Below are 25,607 nucleotides of genomic sequence, written 5' to 3'. Positions count from 1 at the left end.
GCACACACTACACACACACACATACAATGTGAGTTATACAGTAACCTACTATCTGCACACACTACACACACACAATGTGAGTTATACAGTAACCTACTATCTGCACACACTACACACACAATGTGAGTTATACAGTAACCTACTATCTGCACACACTACACACACACACAAGGTGAGTTATACAGTAACCTACTATCTGCACACACTACACACACACACAAGGTGAGTTATACAGTAACCTACTATCTGCACACACTACACACACACACACAATGTGAGTTATACAGTAATCTACTATCTGCACACACTACACACACAAACAATGTGAGTTATACAGTAATCTACTATCTGCACACACTACAAACACACACACACAATGTGAGTTATACAGTAACCTACTATCTATACACACTACACACACAATGTGAGTTATACAGTAACCTACTATCAGCACACACATTACACACACACACACAATGTGAGTTATACAGTAACCTACTATCTGCATACACTACACACACACAATGTGAGTTATACAGTAAACTACTATCTGCACACAGTACACACAAACACAATGTGAGTTATACAGTAACCTACTATATGCACACACTACACACACACACAATGTGAGTTATACAGTAACCTACTATATGCACACACACAATGTGAGTTATACAGTAACCTACTATCTGCACACACTACACACATACACAATGTGAGTTATACAGTAACCTACTATCTGCACACACTACACACACACACAATGTGAGTTATACAGTAACCTACTATCTGCACACACTAGACACATACACAATGTGAGTTATACAGTAACCTACTATCTGCACACACTAGACACATACACAATGTGAGTTATACAGTAACCTACTATCTGCACACACTACACACACAATGTGAGTTATACAGTAACCTACTATCTGCACACACTACACACATAATGTGAGTTATACAGTAACCTACTATTTGCACACAATGTGAGTTATACAGTAACCTACTATCTGCACACACAATGTGAGTTGTACAGTAACCTACTATCTGCACACACTACACACACACAATGTGAGTTATACAGTAACCTACTATTGGCACACACTACACACACACACAATGTGAGTTATACAGTAACCTACTATCTGCACACACACACAATGTGAGTTATACAGTAACCTACTATCTGCACACACTACACACACACACACAATGTGAGTTATACAGTAACCTACTATATGCACACACTACACACACACACAATGTGAGTTATACAGTAACCTACTATCTGCACACACTACACACAGACACAATGTGAGTTATACAGTAACCTACTATCTGCACACACACACAATGTGAGTTATACAGTAACCTACTATCTGCACACACTACACACAGACACAATGTGAGTTATACAGTAACCTATTTTCGGCACACACTACACACACACAATGTGAGTTATACAGTAACCTACTATCTGCACACACTACACACACAATGTGAGTTATACAGTAACCTACTATCTGCACACACTACACACACAATGTGAGTTATACAGTAACCTACTATCTGCACACACTACACATACACACAATGTGAGTTATACAGTAACCTACTATCTGCACACACTACACACACAATGTAAGTTATACAGTAACCTACTATCTGCACACACTACACACACACACACACAATGTGAGTTATACAGTAACCTACTATCTACACACACTACACACACACACAATGTGAGTTATACAGTAACCTACTATCTACACACACTACACACACACACAATGTGAGTTATACAGTAACCTACTATCTGCACACACTACACACACACAATGTGAGTTATACAGTAACCTACTATCTGCACACACTACATACACACAATAGAAGTTATACAGTAACCTACTATCTGCACAAACTACACACACTCTGAGGCCAATTTAACAAAGGTCTTGAGGACCTGATCCGAAATTGCGGATCAGGTCCGCAAGACCTCGCTGAATGCGGAGAGAAATTCGCTCTCGGTATTCAGCATTGCACCAGTAGCTCACAAGAGCTGCTGGTGCAACGCCGCCTCATCCATATTTGCCAAGCTAAGAAGCACAAAGCCAAACAGCAGAGCAAACACACAAGGAGTAACAAGGTATGCAAACACACAGAAGTGATTTGATACAATGTCATTCACAAGGGATGCTTTGGCCATGTTGTTTGGGAGATTTATAGTGCAATATGTCCAATGGTAGCGTGTTCATAATGATTGCTGATTGTATACACTTGTTTGTATATGAGCGGCGCGATGACTGAAGATTCACAGTCAAAAAAGTTATGATTTAATTTTTTTTCAATACTGTTACAAGAAATATGATTGGTGGCACTACTTGGCTAGTGGGCCTGGTACACACGCTGGCAGGCAGGAGGAAACTGCAATTCAATGGCACTAGCAAATTGATGATTCACAATCTAACAATTTTTTATTTTAAATATTAACAATACTGTTACAACAAATATGATTGGTGTAACTAGTTGGCAAGTGGGCCTGGCACACAGGCTGGCAGGCAGGCAACTGCAATTCAATGGCACTAGGAGACTGAAGATTCACAGTCAAAAAAGTTATGATTTACAATTTTTTTCAATACTGTTACAAGAAATATGATTGGTGGAACTAGTTAGCTAGATCAGAAGGTGACAATCTAACAGCGCTAACTTGAGAACCTAAGCTCCTATAGACAATGGGTCTCTAGTTACCCATAGATAAGATATTAACAGACCAGTGAGAAGTATAAGGAGCGCCTAAAATAAAGGCCAGGTCAAGAAGAATTCAATTTGATAAAAAGTCTAACAGCAATGGTGCTAGAATTAATTAAAATTGTAATGTCCGATATATTTAATAGTGCATAAAGCAACAACAATCAATAGCACAAATTAGAACAAATTAAAACAAAGTACATGGATCCATAGTACTGGCTAAAAAACAATACACAATATAAGCTAAAAAACAATATACAATATAAGCTGATACAAAATCCAATTGAGTTATGGTAAAATACAGGCAATGAGAAACAAGATAAAATACAAGAAAAAATATAGGTAAATTTCAGAACATAAAAACAAGTATGATTATGAGCAAAATTGTCTGTGGTATGGCCCTTGGGGCACAATAAATAATGTATAGTGTCAAGAAAAAATATATTATATTATGTGTCCAAAAAAGAGATGTTATGTGATAATCCAATCAGTGAAATCCAAAGAAAAAATGGAATCCAAAAAAACTCAAAACAGTGTAAGTGAGGTCTGTGTGTACAATTAGAAAAAGAAAGGGTAAGTGGTTCCTAGTCTTCCAAATTAAAGTGATCCAAAATAAGTCAAAATGTTTCTAGTGTTCCAAAATAGGTGATCCAACTAATCCAAAAAAAGGGGGAGGTGAATCCTCCAAGATGAGAAAAAAATAAAACAAAACTGAAGCAAAAAAAACTACGCTGTGATCAACTCCAAGATGGTGGAAAGTGCGAAGGATTATAAAAATATAAAACAATAAAAAAATTAATAAAAATACCAAAAAAGAAAAAAGTGAGAAAAAGTAAAAATCAGTAATAGATGATGACCAATGTAGATAAAATCAATAATATTCAAATAACTCCATAATCTGTGAAAAAAAGAAAAGGTACAACATAGAGCAGTATTGTTTACAATAAACTCTAGATAATAGGAATATAGCTCACCATATATGCCAACGCGTTTCGGCCCACCAATAGGGCCTTTTTACAGACTGATATATGGTAGGTGAGGATGCTAATTTTATACCTAAAGTATCTGTACATAATGGCGCCAAATTTGCAGAAAATTGCGCCAAAAAGGGTGACCCCATGAACCGGAAGTGGTTGCTGTAACCGGATATGGGGATGTGCCCTAATATCTCTTAAATGTTCTTTGCATTACTATTGTGTTCCTATAATTAATGCTAATATATAGATGTCACTATAAATATAAATATAAATCGTTGGTTTCCTGTGTCCTTATTCCTAAATCCATTTGTGGCCATTAGGTGTCATATCAAATCCTTACCGCTAATATCTATGAAACCGGAAGTGCAGTGTCAGCGCTAAACCGGAACTGGGCCGAAACCGGAAGTCTATTGGTTTCGCCGATACCGGAAGTGGGGGTAGAAACCGGATGTAGTCATGCTGTTGATGCATCCGGAATGATTTTGGTGATTAGAGGGTTGGAGGTTAGAAGGGCAATAGGTTAACCGGAATAGGAGTGTTACAAGGTCCGGGAGTGATAATTCCATTTTGAATGCGATATGGGTAATCGCTTGAAGGGATAATATACTACTGCGAGCTTATGATCTCACTATAGCCTGTGATGGATAATATGCTATCATATGTTAAAACAAAATGTGAAAATGTATATATATAAAATGGATATGTAGATATAGAGAATCAGTCTATATGTAACCTATGAAAATGTGAATAAAGGAATATCAGTAATTTGCGACCATATGTTAAAAAGTTAAAAACTTTAAAAACTTCCCAAATATGGGCCATTAAAACTTTGGCTTAAGGGGAGGGAGTACATATACCAAGAGGGGTAATCAGAAATTAGAGACTTTAGATAATTTTGGTCTATCAAAAATGTATATCGGGAAGATAATGAAAACTATTTTTATATACTGGTTAATTGGGAATCTTATTCGAAGTACAGCTAGTGCCTCTCTGAGGGACTTATGACTCTGATATAAAGAACCCCATTCTGAGTGTGACCTTAAAGTAGTATTAATATATCGCCAAAAGTGGGTAATGGAGGTGTGTCATAAAACAGTTGACGTGTATTGTCCCTTGTAGAGTATATCAGGATGTGTCTATAATATATCTTCCTAGACATATAAAAAGATTTAAAAAAATAAAAAAAAAATTTTTAGGCTGTTGTCCATAATTCCAGACTGCTAGACAGGAAGAGATACAGATATGGAAGGGAAAATCAAAACATCAATAAAAATTGATAAAAATTGATAAAAGTTTATAAAAATTAATAAAAATGAGTAAAAATTGTGCATGTGGGCATAAATAAAAGGGATTGGTTCAAAAGTAGCCCATCTCCTAGCTGATGTTTCTAGAGGTGTGGTTAGTCCCTTATGTATATTCATATTAGTGACCCAGTAACTATTGGGTGAAGGTGTGTTAAATTTCCATATGATATATCTTGTGATATATGTCTGATTGGTAATTATAAAGAGACTAAGTGGAAACTGACAGGAACCGGCTAATAGGAGAAGTATCCAGGTAGGGATGGATGTTTTTATCTTATAGGGGTATGATGATGTATCCAAAGTCTGTTATATCCAGTTTAATAATTTCATTTATTTCAGATTTAGTAGGTGGGACAGGTCTTGTTTATTATTGAGGCCCTTTGGGTAAAGACAGTCCAGTTCATAGATCCATTTGGATTCTGTTATAAGTAGTTTTTTCTCATAATCACCACCTCTCCAATTGGGTTTCACCAATTGTATCCCATAGTAACTTAGATCTTTGAGGTTACTACTATGGTGAATGGTGAAATGTCTGTACATGGCGGTTTCTGTATTCCCGTGTTCAACTTGTAAAATGTGTTCTCTTATTCTGTCTCTCAATAACCTTGAAGTCTGACCTACATATTGCAGTCCACAGCTGCATTGGACTATGTATATGACCCCTTTACTGTTACATCTTATGAGGTCTTTAATTTGGTGTTCCGTCCCTGAATTGTTAGATTTGAATGTGTTGATCTTGAGACCTCTCTTGCATGCCTTGCAACTAATGCATGGATAAAAACCTTTAACTTTGTTGCCAAATACATCTTGGATTCCCATAGACCCTGATCGTGGGATACTTGGTGACAGCATGTTTTTTAAATTGTCTGATCTTCTATAGATGAATTTGGGTTTATTCTCTAGTGCTTCTCCTATTGTATCATCATTTTTCAATAGTGGCCAGTTCTTCTCAATAATCTTCTCTATTAGATGGCGATTTTCACTGTATTGTGTGATGAATGCTACATCAATGGAGTTCTTATCATCCATAGTTCTGATCCTCTTGTCTTTATATTGAAGAAGTTCCTTGCGATCTCTTTTTCTGATTTCCTCGATATCTCTGTCTATTTTCTCTTCTTCATAGCCTCTTTCTAGGAAACGAGCTTTGATAGTCTCAGCTTGTTTTTCCCATAGTTCAGGGTCAGAGCAGTTCTTCTTGAGTCTAAGTAGCTGGCCCTTGGGGATGTTCTGTTTCCACCTAGTGTGATGGCAGCTATTGATGTGTATATAGTTACTACAATCGACAGGTTTAAAATATGTTGAGGTCTTTATTTTGTTGTCTTCAACTGTAATCCTTAGATCCAAGAATGTAATCTCTGAGCTGCTTATTTCATAGGTAAAATGGAGGTTGTGGATATTGTTGTTCATTACTCCAATGGTGTGTTCCAAATCTTCTCTCGTACCCTTCCATATCATTAAGATGTCATCTATGTATCGATGGTAGGAGACCAGGTCCGCGCCCGCTGGACATGATTCCCAGAAGATCATTTCCCATTTTCCCATATATAGGTTCGCATAGCTGGGCGTGAACCTGGTCCCCATGGCTTTACCGCAAAGTTGTTTATAAAAGGTGCCATTGTAGTTGAAATAATTGTGCATTAAGATATAGGATATCCCATCGAGAATGAATTTCCTCTGATTATCTGGAAGGTTGATGTCTTTGTTAAGAAAATACTCTACCACCTCTACACCTCCTTCGTGTGGTATGCTGGTGTAGAGGGAGGCCACATCACAGGTGACCAATAGATACCCTTCTTCCCAACTGATGTTGTCCAGAATGTTCAGTACCTGTGTGGAATCACGTATGTAGGAAGGTAGAGTTATGACGTATTTTTGTAGGTTCTTGTCTAGATATTTTGATAGGTTACTTGACAAAGAACCAATGCCAGAGATGATAGGTCTGCCTGGTGGTTGATGGAATGACTTGTGAATCTTGGGTAAGTAATAAAATACCGGAGTGATGGGAAATTTGATTCCTATGTATCGGAATTCTTTGTTGTTTAGTATCTCCTTCTCATGAGCATCCCCCAAGATTCGATCAATTTCTTCCTTGAACTGAGCCACAGGATTGTGTCTCAGGACCTCATACGTATCTTGATCAGACAATATCCTTGTACATTCTGCATCGTAGTCTACCTTATCCAAGACTACAATGCCCCCTCCCTTATCCGCAGGTTTGATCACCAGATCTTTGTTCTTCTCCAAGGTTCTGATGGTATGGATTTGGTTTCTAGAAAGGTTCTGTTTGTGTTTGGTCAACTTGCTGTGACTGATATTTTTCAGTTCGTTGCACACTATAGTTTCAAATGCCTCAATCGCGCTTCCTTTACTTGCTGTCGGATAAAATGTGGATTTAGGCTTGAGCTCTGTGTGTTGATATTGGTTGATGTTAGACTGTGTATCGTTCATGGGACCTCTCTGTTGGTATTCCAGAGGTGACCTCATGAAATGTCGTTTTAACGTTAATTTCCTCACAAATTCCTTAACGTTAATAAATGTCTCAAATTTGTTGAGACCCTTTGAGGGGGCAAATGAGAGCCCATAGTTCAGGATCGACTTCTCCTGTTCCGATAAAGTAGTAGAGCTGAGGTTATATATCCCTTTGAACGTGCTGTTTACATCCGTCGTTGTGGTATCTCCCTGCGTCTTGTTGCCAAACAGCACGTTGTAAACAGCACGTTCAAAGGGATATATAACCTCAGCTCTACTACTTTATCGGAACAGGAGAAGTTGATCCTGAACTACAGGCTCTCATTTGCCCCCTCAAAGGGTCTCAACAAATTTGAGACATTTATTAACGTTAAGGAATTTGTGAGGAAATTAACGTTAAAACGACATTTCATGAGGTCACCTCTGGAATACCAACAGAGAGGTCCCATGAACGATACACAGTCTAGCATCAACCAATATCAACACACAGAGCTCAAGCCTAAATCCACATTTTATCCGACAGCAAGTAAAGGAAGCGCGATTGAGGCATTTGAAACTATAGTGTGCAACGAACTGAAAAATATCAGTCACAGCAAGTTGACCAAACACAAACAGAACCTTTCTAGAAACCAAATCCATACCATCAGAACCTTGGAGAAGAACAAAGATCTGGTGATCAAACCTGCGGATAAGGGAGGGGGCATTGTAGTCTTGGATAAGGTAGACTACGATGCAGAATGTACAAGGATATTGTCTGATCAAGATACGTATGAGGTCCTGAGACACAATCCTGTGGCTCAGTTCAAGGAAGAGATTGATCGAATCTTGGGGGATGCTCATGAGAAGGAGATACTAAACAACAAAGAATTCCGATACATAGGAATCAAATTTCCCATCACTCCGGTATTTTATTACTTACCCAAGATTCACAAGTCACTCCATCAACCACCAGGCAGACCTATCATCTCTGGCATTGGTTCTTTGTCAAGTAACCTATCAGAATATCTAGACAAGAACCTACAAAAATACGTCATAACTCTACCTTCCTACATACGTGATTCCACACAGGTACTGAACATTCTGGACAACATCAGTTGGGAAGAAGGGTATCTATTGGTCACCTGTGATGTGGCCTCCCTCTACACCAGCATACCACACGAAGGAGGTGTAGAGGCGGTAGAGTATTTTCTTAACAAAGACATCAACCTTCCAGATAATCAGAGGAAATTCATTCTCGATGGGATATCCTATATCTTAACGCACAATTATTTCAACTACAATGGCACCTTTTATAAACAACTGTGTGGTACAGCCATGGGGACCAGGTTCACGCCCAGCTATGCCAACCTATATATGGGAAAATGGGAAATGATCTTCTGGGAATTATGTCCAGCGGGCGCGGACCTGGTCTCCTACCATCGATACATAGATGACATCTTAATGATATGGAAGGGTACGAGAGAAGATTTGGAACACACCATTGGAGTAATGAACAACAATATCCACAACCTCCATTTTACCTATGAAATAAGCAGCTCAGAGATTACATTCTTGGATCTAAGGATTACAGTTGAAGACAACAAAATAAAGACCTCAACATATTTTAAACCTGTCGATTGTAGTAACTATATACACATCAATAGCTGCCATCACACTAGGTGGAAACAGAACATCCCCAAGGGCCAGCTACTTAGACTCAAGAAGAACTGCTCTGACCCTGAACTATGGGAAAAACAAGCTGAGACTATCAAAGCTCGTTTCCTAGAAAGAGGCTATGAAGAAGAGAAAATAGACAGAGATATTGAGGAAATCAGAAAAAGAGATCGCAAGGGTCTTCTTCAATATAAAGACAAGAGGATCAGAACTATGGATGATAAGAACTCCATTGATGTAGCATTCATCACACAATACAGTGAAAATCGCCATCTAATAGAGAAGATTATTGAGAAGAACTGGCCACTATTGAAAAATGATGATACAATAGGAGAAGCACTAGAGAATAAACCCAAATTCATCTATAGAAGATCAGACAATTTAAAAAACATGCTGTCACCAAGTATCCCACGATCAGGGTCTATGGGAATCCAAGATGTATTTGGCAACAAAGTTAAAGGTTTTTATCCGTGCATTAGTTGCAAGGCATGCAAGAGAGGTCTCAAGATCAACAAATTCAAATCTAACAATTCAGGGACGGAACACCAAATTAAAGACCTCATAAGATGTAACAGTAAAGGGGTCATATACATAGTCCAATGCAGCTGTGGACTGCAATATGTAGGTCAGACTTCAAGGTTATTGAGAGACAGAATAAGAGAACACATTTTACAAGTTGAACACGGGAATACAGAAACCGCCATGTACAGACATTTCACCATTCACCATAGTAGTAACCTCAAAGATCTAAGTTACTATGGGATACAATTGGTGAAACCCAATTGGAGAGGTGGTGATTATGAGAAAAAACTACTTATAACAGAATCCAAATGGATCTATGAACTGGAATGTCTTTACCCAAAGGGCCTCAATAATAAAGAAGACCTGTCACACCTACTAAATCTGAAATAAATGAAATTATTAAACTGGATATAACAGACTTTGGATACATCATCATACCCCTATAAGATAAAAACATCCATCCCTACCTGGATACTTCTCCTATTAGCCGGTTCCTGTCAGTTTCCACTTAGTCTCTTTATAATTACCAATCAGACATATATCACAAGATATATCATATGGAAATTTAACACACCTTCACCTAATAGTTACTGGGTCACTAATATGAATATATATAAGGGACTAACCACACCTCTAGAAACATCAGCTAGGAGATGGGCTACTTTTGAACCAATCCCTTTTATTTATGCCCACATGCACAATTTTTACTCATTTTTATTAATTTTTATAAACTTTTATCAATTTTTATCAATTTTTATTGATGTTTTGATTTTCCCTTCCATATCTGTATCTCTTCCTGTCTAGCAGTCTGGAATTATGGACAACAGCCTAAAAATTTTTTTTTTCTTTTTTTAAATCTTTTTATATGTCTAGGAAGATATATTATAGACACATCCTGATATACTCTACAAGGGACAATACACGTCACCTGTTTTATGACACACCTCCGTTACCCACTTTTGGCGATATATTAATACTACTTTAAGGTCACACTCAGAATGGGGTTCTTTATATCAGAGTCATAAGTCCCTCAGAGAGGCACTAGCTGTACTTCGAATAAGATTCCCAATTAACCAGTATATAAAAATAGTTTTCATTATCTTCCCGATATACATTTTTGATAGACCAAAATTATCTAAAGTCTCTAATTTCTGATTACCCCTCTTGGTATATGTACTCCCTCCCCTTAAGCCAAAGTTTTAATGGCCCATATTTGGGAAGTTTTTAAAGTTTTTAACTTTTTAACATATGGTCACAAATTACTGATATTCCTTTATTCACATTTTCATAGGTTACATATAGACTGATTCTCTATATCTACATATCCATTTTATATATATACATTTTCACATTTTGTTTTAACATATGATAGCATATTATCCATCACAGGCTATAGTGAGATCATAAGCTTGCAGTAGTATATTATCCCTTCAAGCGATTACCCATATCGCATTCAAAATGGAATTATCACTCCCGGACCTTGTAACACTCCTATTCCGGTTAACCTATTGCCCTTCTAACCTCCAACCCTCTAATCACCAAAATCATTCCGGATGCATCAACAGCATGACTACATCCGGTTTCTACCCCCACTTCCGGTATCGGCGAAACCAATAGACTTCCGGTTTCAGCCCAGTTCCGGTTTAGCGCTGACACTGCACTTCCGGTTTCATAGATATTAGCGGTAAGGATTTGATATGACACCTAATGGCCACAAATGGATTTAGAAATAAGGACACAGGAAACCAACGATTTATATTTATATTTATAGTGACATCTATATATTAGCATTAATTATAGGAACACAATAGTAATGCAAAGAACATTTAAGAGATATTAGGGCACCTCCCCATATCCGGTTACAGCAACCACTTCCGGTTCATGGGGTCACCCTTTTTGGCGCAATTTTCGGCAAATTTGGCGCCATTATGTACAGATACTTTAGGTATAAAAGTAGCATCCTCACCTACCATATATCAGTCTTGAAAAAGGCCCTATTGGTGGGCCGAAACGCGTTGGCATATATGGTGAGCTATATTCCTATTATCTAGAGTTTATTGTAAACAATACTGCTCTATGTTGTACCTTTTCTTTTTTTCACAGGTTATGGAGTTATTTGAATATTATTGATTTTATCTACATTGGTCATCATCTATTACTGATTTTTACTTTTTCTCACTTTTTTCTTTTTTGGTATTTTTATTAATTTTTTTTATTGTTTTATATTTTTATAATCCTTGGCACTTTCCACCATCTTGGAGTTGATCACAGCGTAGTTTTTTTTGCTTCAGTTTTGTTTTATTTTTTCCTCATCTTGGAGGATTCACCTCCCCCTTTTTTTGGATTAGTTGGATCACCTATTTTGGAACACTAGAAACATTTTGACTTATTTTGGATCACTTTAATTTGGAAGACTAGGAACCACTTACCCTTTCTTTTTCTAATTGTACACACAGACCTCATTACACTGTTTTGAGTTTTTTTGGATTCCATTTTTTCTTTGGATTTCACTGATTGGATTATCACATAACATCTCTTTTTTGGACACATAATATAATATATTTTTTCTTGACACTATACATTATTTATTGTGCCCCAAGGGCCATACCACAGACAATTTTGCTCATAATCATACTTGTTTTTATGTTCTGAAATTTACCTATATTTTTTCTTGTATTTTATCTTGTTTCTCATTGCCTGTATTTTACCATAACTCAATTGGATTTTGTATCAGCTTATATTGTATATTGTTTTTTTAGCTTATATTGTGTATTGTTTTTTAGCCAGTACTATGGATCCATATACTTTGTTTTAATTTGTTCTAATTTGTGCTATTGATTGTTGTTGCTTTATGCACTATTAAATATATCGGACATTACAATTTTAATTAATTCTAGCACCATTGCTGTTAGACTTTTTATCAAATTGAATTCTTCTTGACCTGGCCTTTATTTTAGGCGCTCCTTATACTTCTCACTGGTCTGTTTGGAACTAGTTAGCTAGTGCGCCTGGCACACACACACTGGCAGGCAGGAGGAAACTGCAATTCAAGGGTACTAGCAAACTGATGATTCACAATCTAACAATTTTTTATTTTAAATATTAACAATACTGTTACAACAAATATGATTGGTGTAACTAGTTGGCAAGTGGGCCTGGCACACAGGCTGGCAGGCAGGCAACTGCAATTCAATGACACTAGGAGACTGAAGATTCACAGTCAAAAAAGTTATGATTTACAATTTTTTCAATACTGTTACAAGAAATATGATTGGTGGCACTAGTTAGCTAGTGGGCCTGGCACACACGCTGGCAGGCAGGAGGAAACTGCAATTCAATGGCACTAGCAAACTAATGATTCACAATCTAACAATTTTTTATTTTAAATATTAACAATACTGTTACAACAAATATGATTGGTGTAACTAGTTGGCAAGTGGGCCTGGCACAGTCAAAAAAGATATGATTTAAAAAATTTGAGTTATACAGTAACTTACTATCTGCACACAATACACACACACACACACAATGTGAGTTATACAGTAACCTACTATCTGCACATACTACATACACACAATAGAAGTTATACAGTAACCTACTATCTGCACAAACTACACACACTCTGAGGCCAATTTAACAAAGGTCTTTCTGGACCTGATCCGAAATTGCAGATCAGGTCCGCAAGACCTCGCTGAATGCGGAGAGAAATTCACTCTCGGTATTCAGCATTGCACCAGAAGCTCACAAGAGCTGCTGGTGCAACACCGCCTCATCCATATTTGCCAAGCTAAGAGGCACAAAGCCAAACAGCAGAGCAAACACACAAGGAGTTACAAGGTATGTAAACACACAGAAGTGATTTGATACAATGTCATTCACAAGGGATGCTTTGGCCATGTTGTTTGGGAGATTTATAGTGCAATATGTCCAATGGTAGCGTGTTCATAATGATTGCTGATTGTATACACTTGTTTGTATGTGAGCGGCACGCGAAGACTGAAGATTCACAGTCAAAAAAGTTATGATTTAAATTTTTTTCAATACTGTTACAAGAAATATGATTGGTGGCACTACTTGGCTAGTGGGCCTGGTACACACGCTGGCAGGCAGGAGGAAACTGCAATTCAATGGCACTAGCAAATTGATGATTCACAATCTAACAATTTTTTATTTTAAATATTAACAATACTGTTACAACAAATATGATTGGTGTAACTAGTTGGCAAGTGGGCCTGGCACACAGGCTGGCAGGCAACTGCAATTCAATGGCACTAGGAGACTGAAGATTCACAGTCAAAAAAGTTATGATTTAAATTTTTTTCAATACTGTTACAAGAAATATGATTGGTGGCACTAGTTGGCTAGTGGGCCTGGTACACACGCTGGCAGGCAGGAGGAAACTGCAATTCAATGGCACTAGCAAATTGATGATTCACAATCTAACAATTTTTTATTTTAAATATTAACAATACTGTTACAACAAATATGAATGGTGTAACTAGTTGGCAAGTGAGCCTGGCACACAGGCTGGCAGGCAGGCAACTGCAATTCAATGGCACTAGGAGACTGAAGATTCACAGTCAAAAAAGTTATGATTTAAATTTTTTTCAATACTGTTACAAGAAATATGATTGGTGGCACTAGTTGGCTAGTGGGCCTGGTACACACGCTGGCAGGCAGGAGGAAACTGCAATTCAATGGCACTAGCAAACTGATGATTCACAATCTAACAATTTTTTTATTTTAAATATTAACAATACTGTTACAACAAATATGAATGGTGTAACTAGTTGGCAATGGGCCTGGCACACAGGCTGGCAGGCAGGCAACTGCAATTCAATGGCACTAGGAGACTGAAGATTCACAGTCAAAAAAGTTATGATTTAAAAAAATTTCAAGACTGTTACAAGAAATATGATTGGTGGCACTAGTTGGCTAGTGGGCCTGGCACACACGCTTGGAAGGCAGGACGAAACTGCAATTCAATGGCACTAGCAAACTGATGATTCACAATCTAACAATTTTTTATTTTAAATATTAACAATACTGTTACAACAAATATGATTGGTGTAACTAGTTGGCAAGTGGGTCTGGCACACAGGCTGGCAGGCAGGCAACTGCAATTCAATGGCACTAGGAGACTGAAGATTCACAGTCAAAAAAGTTATGATTTACAATTTTTTCAATACTGTTACAAGAAATATGATTGGTGGCACTAGTTGGCTAGTGGGCCTGGCACACACGCTTGGAAGGCAGGACGAAACTGCAATTCAATGGCACTAGCAAACTGATGATTCACAATCTAACAATTTTTTATTTTAAATATTAACAATACTGTTACAACAAATATGATTGGTGTAACTAGTTGGCAAGTGGGCCTGGCACACAGGCTGGCATTCAATGGCACTAGGAGACTGAAGATTCACAGTCAAAAAAAGTTATGATTTAAAAAAAATTCAATACTGTTACAAGAAATATGATTGGTGGCACTAGTTGGCTAGTGGGCCTGGCACACACGCTGGCAGGCAGGAGGAAACTGCAATTCAATGGCACTAGCAAACTGATGATTCACAATCTAACAATTTTTTATTTTAACCCCTTAACGACTGAGGACGTGCAGGGTACGTCCTCAGAAAAAAGGCAGTTAATGCCTGAGAACGTACCCTGCACGTCCTCAGTGTGGAAAGCAGCTGGAAGCGATCCTGCTCGCTTCCAGCTGCTTTCCGGTTATTGCAGTGATGCCTCGATATGGAGGCATCCTGCAATAACGTTTGTAAGCCATCCGGTGCAGAGAGAGCCACTCTGTGGCCCTCTCTGCACCGGAGATCGGTGGCTACCGGCGTTGGTGGGTGGGAGCCGGACCGGGAGGCGGGTGGCGGCCATCGATGGCCATGTGGATCTGAAGGGGGGCGGGATCGTGGGCGGGGGTGGCTGGGGGCGCGCACGGGCGCGCGCGCGCGTGCACGGGAGGGTGGGGGGGGGCGCGTGCAGGGGGAGGGAGCGGGTGGGAACCGCTACACTGCAGAAAATGGGGAAATAAAAAATATAATCAAAATAAAATATATACAATGAGCAAGGTGGTGGGGGTTTGTTTGTGGGGGGTGGGGGGTTGGGGGAAGCTACACTACAGAAAAAAACAAAAAACCCCAAAAAAAAGCACTTTTTATTGTAAACTGGGTACTGGCAGACAGCTGCCAGTACCCAAGATGGCCCCCAATAAGGCAGAGGGGAGGGTTAGAGAGCGGTTTTGGGGGGGATCAGGGAGGTTGGGGGCTAAGGGGGGGATCCTACACAGTAGCATATGTAAATATGCTAAAAAAAAAATTCATTTTTTTTTAAAAACTCTTTTATTTTAGTACTGGCAGACTTTCTGCCAGTACTTAAGATGGCGGGGACAATTGTGGGGTGGGGGAGGGAAGGGAGCTGTTTGGGAGGGATCAGGGGGTGGGATGTGTCAGATGGGAGGCTGATCTCTACACTAAAGCTAAAATTAACCCTGCAAGCTCACTACAAACTCCCTAATTAACCCTTTCACTGCTAGCCATAATACACGTGTGAGGCGCAACAGGATTTAGTGGCCTTCTAATTACCAGAAAGCAACGCCAAAGTCATATATGTCTGCTATTTCTGAACAAAGGGGATCCCAGACAAGCATTTACAACCATTTGTGCCATAATTGCACAAGCTGTTTGTAAATGATTTCAGTGAGAAACCTAAAATTGTGAAAAATTTTACGTTTTTTTTAATTTGATCGCATTTGGCGGTGAAATGGTGGCATGAAATATACCAAAATGTGCCTAGATCAATACTTGGGGTTGTCTACTACACTACACTAAAGCTAAAATTAACCCTACAAGCTCCCTAAAAGCTCCCTAATTAACCCCTTAACTGCTGGGCATGATACACTTGTGGTGCGCAGTGGCATTTAGCGGCCTTCTAATTACCAAAAAGCAACGCCAAAGCCATATATGTGTGCTATTTCTGAACAAAGGGGATCCCAGAGAAGAATTTACAACCATTTATGCCATAATTGCACAAGCTGTTTGTAAATGATTTCAGTGAGAAACCTAAAGTTTGTGAAAAAATTCGTGAAAAAGTGAACAATTTTTTGTATTTGATCGCATTTGGCGGTGAAATGGTGGTATGAAATATACCAAAATTGGCCTAGATCAATACTTTGGGATGTCTACTAAAAAAAAATATATACATGTCAAGGGATATTCAGGGATTCCTGAAAGATATCAGTGTTCTAATGTAACTAGCGCTAATTTTGGAAAAAAATGGTTTGGAAATAGCAAAGTGCTACTTGTATTTATGGCCCTATAACTTGCAAAAAAAGCAAAGAACATGTAAACATTGGGTATTTCTAAACTCAGGACAAAATTTAGAAACTATTTAGCATGGGTGTTTTTTGGTGGTTTTAGATATGTAACAGATTTTGGGGGTCAAAGTTAGAAAAAGTGTGTTTTTTTCCATTTTTTCCTCATATTTTATAATTTTTTTTATAGTAAATTATAAGATATGATGAAAATAATGGTATCTTTAGAAAGTCCATTTAATGGCGAGAAAAACGGTATATAATATGTGTGGGTACAGTAAATGAGTAAGAAGAAAATTACAGCTAAACACAAACACTGCAAAAATGTAAAAATAGCCTTGGTCCCAAACGGACAGAAAATGGAAAAGTGCTCTGGTCACTAAGGGGTTAAATATTAACAATACTGTTACAACAAATATGATTGGTGTAACTAGTTGGCAAGTGGGCCTGGCACACAGGCTGGCAGGCAGGCAACTGCAATTCAATGGCACTATTGGACTGAAGATTCACAGTCAAAGTTATGATTTAAAAAAATTTCAATACTGTTACAAGAAATATGATTGGTGGCACTAGTTGGCTAGTGGGCCTGGCACACACGCTGGCAGGCAGGAAACTGCAATTCAATGGCACTAGCAGACTCATGATTCACAATCTAAGAATTTATTATTTTAAATATTTATAATACTGTTAGAACAAATATGATTGGTGTAACTAGTTGGGAAGTGGCCTGGCACACACGCTGGCAGGCAGGCAACTGCAATTCAAAGGCACTAGCAGACTGATGATTCACAGGCAAAAAATTATTTATTCTAAATATTTACTATACTGTTATAACAAATATGATTGGTGGGAATAGTTGGCAGCAAGTGGGCCTGGCACACACTCTGGCAGGCAGGCAACTGCAATTGGATTACACTAGCAGACTGATCTTTCAGAGTCAAAAATGTATTATTTTTAATATTTAAACTACTGTTATAACAAATATGATTGGTGGCACCAGTTGGCAAGTGGGCCTGGCACACACGCTGGCTGGCTGGCAGGCAACTGCAATTCAATTGCACTAGCAGGCCGATGATTCACAGTCAAAAAATATTTTATTTTAAATATTTACACTACTGTTATAACAAATATGATTGGTGTAACTAGTTGGCAAGTGGGCCTGGCACACACGCTGGCAGGCATGCAATTGCAATTAAATAACAATAGCTGAGTGATGTAACAGTTTGTTTTTACAAAAGTTACAAGAATGTTACAACAGATAGGAGTAATGGCACTCAGGGTAGAACTAGGCACAGTATGTGCTGGCAGCCTGACACACAGGCTGGCAATAGTGGTGGCAGACTGGCCTGTGAACTAAGATTAAATAACACTCGAAGAGTGATGTAAACGTTTTTTTTTTACAAAATGTAATATTATGTTACACCAGATAGGAGTCGTGGACTGGCACTGAGGATAGAAGTAGGCACAGTATATGATGGCAGCCTGACACACAGGCTGGCACTAATGGCAGCCTGGCTGGCCTGGCAACTAAAATTAAATAACACTAGAAGAGGACTGATGTAAAAAAATTTTTACATAAAATTTACACTAATGTTGTTACACCAGATATAAGTGTTGGAAAAAAAATAATGATTTTAATTTTTTTTTTAACTTTAAAATAATGTAAAGCAGATATGAGGCGTGGCTGGTAGGTAGGGCAGCAATTTACCACAGTATGCTGTGTAAGTGAGAAAGACACAGGCCTGGTAGAAAATGAAATTAGATTACACTAGCAAAATAATTTAAAGTTTTTTTTTTTGGAATTTAAAAAAAGTTTAAGCACATATGAGTCGTGGCTGATAGACTAGGGAGGGCAGCATTTAAACAAAGTATGCTCTGTAAGTCAGCAAAACACACAGGCCTGATAGAAAATAAAAATAGATTACACTAGCAAATGATTTAAAGTTTTTTTTTTTTAATTTAAAAAAAAAAGGTTAAGCCCATATGAGTCGTGGCTGCTAGCCTTGGTAGGGCATCAATTAACCACAGTAGGCTCTGTAAGTCAGATACACACAGGCCTGATAGAAAATAAAATTAGATTACACTAGCAAAATGATTTAAAGGTTTTTTTTTTTTTATTTAAAGGAAAAGGTTAAGCACATATGAGTCGTGGGCCGGCTGCTAGCCTTGGTAGGGCAGCAATTAACCACAGTAGTCTCTGTAAGTCAGATACACACAGGCCTGATAGAAAATAAAATTAGATTACACTAGCAAAATCATTTAAAGTTTTTTTTTTTTTGGAATTTAAAAAAAAGTTAAGCACATATGAGTCGTGGCTGATAGACTAGGGAGGGCAGCAATTAAACACAGTAAGCTCTGTAAGTCAGCAAAACACACAGGCCTGATAGAAAATGAAATTAGATTACACTAGCAAAATGATTTAAAAGTTTTTTTTAAAATTTAAAATAATGTTATAAGCAGATTTGAGTGGTGGCTGGCACAGAGCAATGAACCACAGTGTTATGAGCTGTTTATTATATTTTCATTTTTTTATATGTTTAACCAAACTTTTCCTTTTCTTTTACTGAACTCTTCTCTGAAACTGCAGATATATTACTTCTGTATTTTCTAATAAGTGATGTATCTTTAACAACTTACTTTTAGCCTAATAAGTATGTATCAGTACATCTTAAAGTTATGGCTTCTCCCATACAAAGTTTTCTAAATATCTGAAACTCAAGGTAAAATCCAAGGCTTCTCTGTACAGTATCAGCTTCTCAATCCAATTAGCCAACTAGCCTCTGGTCACATTCCAAGAAAACATATCTCCCAAATGTTAACATAGAGGACCTGTTTTTTTTTTTCCCTTTCCTAGTAACCACTAATCATGTGAGATTTATTGGCCAATCATTATCAGCCAATTCGCTCTCTGCTTTGTAAGGAACTGTAATAGTATAAAAATGCATGTATACGAAAATGAGTTAGTCTTGCGTTGCTGTGTTTTTTGTGCTGGGACACTGTTGCAACAGTGTAATAAAGATTACCTCTCCTGAGGTGAGCCCTTGTTTGATAAATATCTGGTCTGGACCTCTTTATTACTGCACCTGAGACGAGCTCACTCACGACAGTAACTTGGCGACTCTGGTGGGACGTGCTTCAGGTCGACCTTCTGTCCCTCCCTGGCTGGGAACCAACATCTGCGCGCAACCATCTGATTCAGGTCTATAGCTTACCTGTGGGAGGTTTTGTCTTGTTGGCCAGGGAGTCCCGGGGGGCGATAAGGGAGTACGTCCTGAGGAACAGACCACAAACAACGGACACAATCTACCCCTTGGACCAGTCTGTGAGTGTCTTCTTGTCTTTTGTGTTCATGTACGTGTAATATATGTTGTGGGTCTTTTACCCTGTTTTTGTTTTATATACTGGATCACTATTAAATTCAGTGGGACATCTGTCTGGCAGTTAAACACCATTAGGGTGCCAGCCCACTATAAAATAAAGTTTCAGGTGGTAGGGATTTTACAGAGGCAGAAATAGTGATCCAAGACATATTGTGACTTGAGACTATAGTGCTAATCTCTCCCGCCAAGCAGGGACGTTGAGGTAGTGTCCGTCCGGTAACTGCAGGGACTTGATTGACTATAGTGCTAATCTCTCCCGCTAGGCAGGGACGTTGAGGAAGTGTCCGTCCGGTAACTGCAGGGACTTGATTAGGGATTAAAGTGAGGTGTGGATTTTGAGGAGTTAAAGTGCCCCTGTTTTTGGTTTAATTTTTGTAGACTGGGCACTTTGTCATCAAAATTTACATTCACTTTAAGGAACAGGGATATAATAATGGGATCCCGGTTGTCTAAAGTAGACAAAGACTCTCCCCTTGCTAAAGTATATGCAAATTAGGGGACATCCTAAAACATTTAATGTGAAAATGGCTTAATGTAGCTTAATGAGTAAAAAAGTGACAAAATGTTAATCAATAGCTGCATAATTTTGCACAACCCAAGATTTCCACTATCCAAGCCTATCCTAGAAGTTTCGTGGATTTTGGAATTCCACAAGGCAAATGAGTGACATTAAGCTTGTTTTTTGGGGAGCTTAATGTGGCTTAACGTACAAAATTGAACTTAGATGTTAACCAATTTCCACCAAACTTACCACAATACATTAATCTATGGATTCAAACATATTCTGAAAATTTCAGGAAATTTGATAAAACATACCAAAAGTTATTCACATTTAACAATTTTTTTACAATCCTAAAACATTTAATGTGAGCAGCTTAATGTAAAAAGAGCTTAATGTACCAAAATTTACCTAAACATCGATCAATTGCCTTGAAACTTGGCACAAACTCAGTTTGTCACTTTCCAAACCTATCCTAGAAGTTTCATGGTATTTGGTTTCCCCCAAGGCAAATGAGTGACATTAAGCTTGTTTTTTGGGGAGCTTAATGTGGCTCAACGTACAAAATTGAACTTAGATATTAACCAATTTCCCCCAAACTTCTCAAAATATATTAATCTATCTATTCAAACATATTCTGAAAATTTCAAGAAATTTGATAAAACATACCAAAAGTTATTCGCATTTAACAATTTTTTTACAATCCTAAAACATTTAATGTGAGTAGCTTAATGTAAAAAGAGCTTAATGTACCAAAATTCACCAAAACTTCAATCAATTGCCTTGAAACTTGGCACAAACTCAGTTTTTCACTTTCCAAACCTATCTTTGAAGTTTCATGGATTTTGGTGTCCCACAATGCAAATGAGTGACATTATGCTTGTTTTTGGGGAGCTTAATGTGGCGTAATGAGTAAAAAAAGTGGCCAAATGTTAATCAATTGCTGCATAATTTTGCACAACCCAAGATTTTCACTATCCAAGCCTATCCTAGAAGTTTCATGGAGTTTGGAATTCCACAAGGGAAATGAGTGACATTAAGTTTGTTTTTTGGGGAGCTTAATGTGGCTTAACGTACAAAATTGAACTTAGATTTTAACCAATTTCCACCAAACTTACCACAATATATTAGTCTATCGATTCAAACATATTCTGAAAATTTCAGGAAATTTGATAAAACATACCAAAAGTTATTCACATTTAACTATTTTTTTACAATCCTAAAACATTTAATGTGAGCAGCTTAATGTAAAAAGAGCTTAATGTACCAAAATTCACCTAAACATCGATCAATTGCCTTGAAACTTGGCACAAACTCTGTATTTCACTTTCCAAACCTATCCTAGAAGTTTCATGGATTTTGGTGTCCCACAAGGCAAATGAGTGACATTAAGCTTGCTTTTTGGGGAGCTTAATGTGGCTTAACGTACAAAATTTATCTTAGATCTTAACCAATTTCCCCCAAACGTCCCACAATACATTAATCTATCTATTCAAACATATTCTAAAATTTTCAGGACATTTGATAAAACATACCAAAAGTTATTTACATTTAACAGTTTTTTTACAATCGTAAAACATATGGGGGCTTATTTATCAAAGCGTCAATCTCAGTGCGTTCGCAGGCGTCAATATGCTCGCCAGACATCGCTGCCGTGGATCCACATACAATGCTCTTATTTATAAAAAAACACGTCAAAAACACGTGCGTCAGGTATGGTGCGATGAGCATCGGACTGTTGTTAACTAACAGTCATCAATGTTGCAGTTATTCAGGTTTTTCCTGAGAGAAGCACTCAACCTGAGAACGAACAATAGCATAATAGCTTGTTCTATGGCTAGTTACCACCCAAGAAGCAGCCTCTTTTTGCCCAACATGTGCCTTTCACAGAGAAGAACTGTCCTGAAGCATATCAGTCTGATCCTGACTTCACAGTACAGCCCAGCCCCAAAATACCAGGCAATCCCTCTCTGAACGAGAGATACAGCAAAACCCCAGACGTACATTTCGGCCTATTGTGGGCCTCGTCAGTGAGGTGCAGACATATCCCTCTAGGCACACTGAGCATGTCTGGATTCCCGCATCACACATAGGGAGACTTCCCTAAGTGTCATAATTTGCATATATATATATATGTGTGTGTGTTATGTCAGAAATCTTTTGCAAACATATTTACATGTCCCTAAATTCCTTTTTTTGTTCTAAACAATGTTGTCTTTCATGTCTCTGTGTTTATTTATACCAATATATGTATATAGTGTAAATGTATTATTATTCTGAGCAGGAATAATTGTGAATATAACATGTCATCAGGGTATCATATGTATTTATTTACAATCAATGGATATTTTAAGAGCTGGGCCAGTTTTCTCTCTGTACCTGTGTAACCCCTCTGGATTGCAATCTAGTTTTAAAAACCACCCCTACACAGGTGTTATAAAATCGTCTGGCATATAAGATGACATTTCTTAATGAAAATGAAATTCAAGAGAAGGAAGAAATACACTAAAAATAGCATGACAGTAAAGAGGTGATTTTAATTTCTGCTGTATCTGAATCATGACAGTTTAATGTTAGGTGGGGTATCCCTTTGAGCTATCAGTTTAAGATTATATTGAATCAAACATCATTCAAATTTTAAAATCATTGTCTAAAATATTACATTGTGTGTCCTAATGTCAGAATCAATGTTTATCTTTAATACTAATTACACATATACATACTTTCAAAGTATAATACACAATGTAACAGATAGGACTTACAAGTTCTGATGGGTGATCAATGACACAAGTATCGAGCAATTTTATTCGTTAGTGATACTATACAATGTATATTTAAATTTGATTAGCTGATGTCATAAATCATGTGATTATGCATATCCCTATCAAAAGTGGTGGGAAAAAAATGTGTGGGTTGTCTAGGAGTATTGCGTCATATTTGGTGCGAAAAGTGTTGCATCAAATTTGGTGCGAAGTGGTGAGTGCGACTTGTATTACATGCCTTAAACATGGTGTATATAGATTTATCCAAAAAAAAAAAAAAAGGAGGTTAGCTATATTATGTTATGTATTTATTTAATTTGTATCTCTATATCTACTAGTGCACCAAGTTTGGAGCAATAATATTGTCCTCTTGCTTTGTAATAATAGACAAAGATGTAACATAATCCATAAGTAGTAATGTATTTCATTTTTATCCCTATATCTACTAGTGAATCAAAATTGAAGCATTACTTTGCACCAAATTTGGAGCAATAATATTGTTTGATTTAGAAAGAGTATAGAATTTTAATAAAGTTTATAATTTACTTTTATTATCTAATATGCTTTATTGTCTTGCAGAAATCGAACATAACCTTCCTGTGTTTTCAGACTTCAATTGATTTCTATGGCATCCGCGGCCTCAAGGGTAGCGGTTTGAACGATCGGTATGCTGCGCTGGAATAGACGCCTGTTAAATGTTTGATAAATTGGAAAAAGGGTCATATAGAGTCGAATGTGTATTTGAAACATCTGGGATGACGCAAGCATCGATCTGCGTCAGATTGAGATCGCGGGAGGGTATATTATGTCACATATTTCAACATTTGACGATCTTGACACTTTGATAATTACGGCAGATTCCATTTGCTTCAGATATGACGTGAAATTCTAGTGGATTCCATCGTATTATCAGTTGAAGCTTTGATAAATTGGACCCTAAATGGATTATGCTTCTTAGCCAAAAAGAAAGAGAGGTTGCCGAAGCCTTTTGACCTCTCCTCTGTCCAGAGTAGACAACAAACAAAGCAGATGTTTGGCGAAAATCTTTAGTAGCTTGTAAGTAAAACTTTAAAGCACGGACCACGTCCAGATTGTGTAATAGACGTTCCTTCTTCGAAGAAGGATTAGGACACAAGGATGGAACAACAATCTCTTGATTGATATTCTTGTTAGATACCACCTTAGGTAAGAACCCAGGTTTGGTACGCAGGACTACCTTATCCGTATGAAAAATCAGATAAGGAGAATCACATTATAAGGCAGATAGCTCAGAGACTCTACGAGCCGAAGAAAAATAGCTACCAAAAACAGAACTTTCCAAGATAAAAGTTTGATATCTATGGAATGAAGAGGTTCAAACGTAACTCCTTGAAGAACCTTAAGAACCAAATTTAAGCTCCATGGTGGAGCAACAGGTTTAAACACAGGCTTGATTCTAACTAAAGCCTGACAAAATGCCTGAACGTCTGGAACATCTGCCAGACGCTTGTGCAAAAGAATAGACAGAGCAGAAATCTGTCCCTTTAAGGAACTAGCTGACAATCCTTTTTCCAAACCTTCTTGGAGAAAAGATAATATCCTGGGAATCCTGACCTTACTCCATGAGTAACCCTTGGATTCACACCAATAAAGATATTTACGCCATATCCTATGTTAAATTTTCCTGGTGACAGGCTTTCGTGCCTGTATTAAGGTATCAATAACTGACTCGGAGAAGCCACGCTTTGATAAAATCAAGCGTTCAATCTCCAGGCAGTCAGCCTCAGAGAAATTAGATTTGGATGGTTGAAAGGACCCTGAAGTAGAAGGTCCTGCCTCAGAGGCAGAGACCATGGTGGAAAGGATGACATGTCCACTAGATCTGCATACCAGGTCCTGCGTGGCCACGCAGGTGCTATCAGAATCACTGATGCTCTCTCCTGCTTGATCTTGGCAATCAGTCGAGGGAGCAGAGGAAACGGTGGAA

General features: G+C 37.8%; 1 protein-coding gene across 1 annotated transcript in view; it reads right to left on the bottom strand.

Annotated features, from left to right (window-relative positions):
• The window catches only part of LOC128662533 (kininogen-2-like), a 215,736-nt gene extending 211,633 nt beyond the window's left edge, over positions 1-4,103 (bottom strand). The window contains exon 1 of the mRNA XM_053716314.1: positions 4,075-4,103. The gene's annotated coding sequence lies outside the window, so the exon portion shown is untranslated. The remainder of the gene's footprint in view (positions 1-4,074) is intronic.
• Between the last annotated feature and the right edge of the window lie 21,504 nt (positions 4,104-25,607).

Source organism: Bombina bombina, chromosome 6 (assembly GCF_027579735.1).
Source record: "Bombina bombina isolate aBomBom1 chromosome 6, aBomBom1.pri, whole genome shotgun sequence".
Lineage (NCBI taxonomy): Eukaryota > Metazoa > Chordata > Amphibia > Anura > Bombinatoridae > Bombina > Bombina bombina.
Note: the sequence above shows the minus strand (reverse complement) of the source record. Positions and strands in the feature narration are given on the sequence as shown.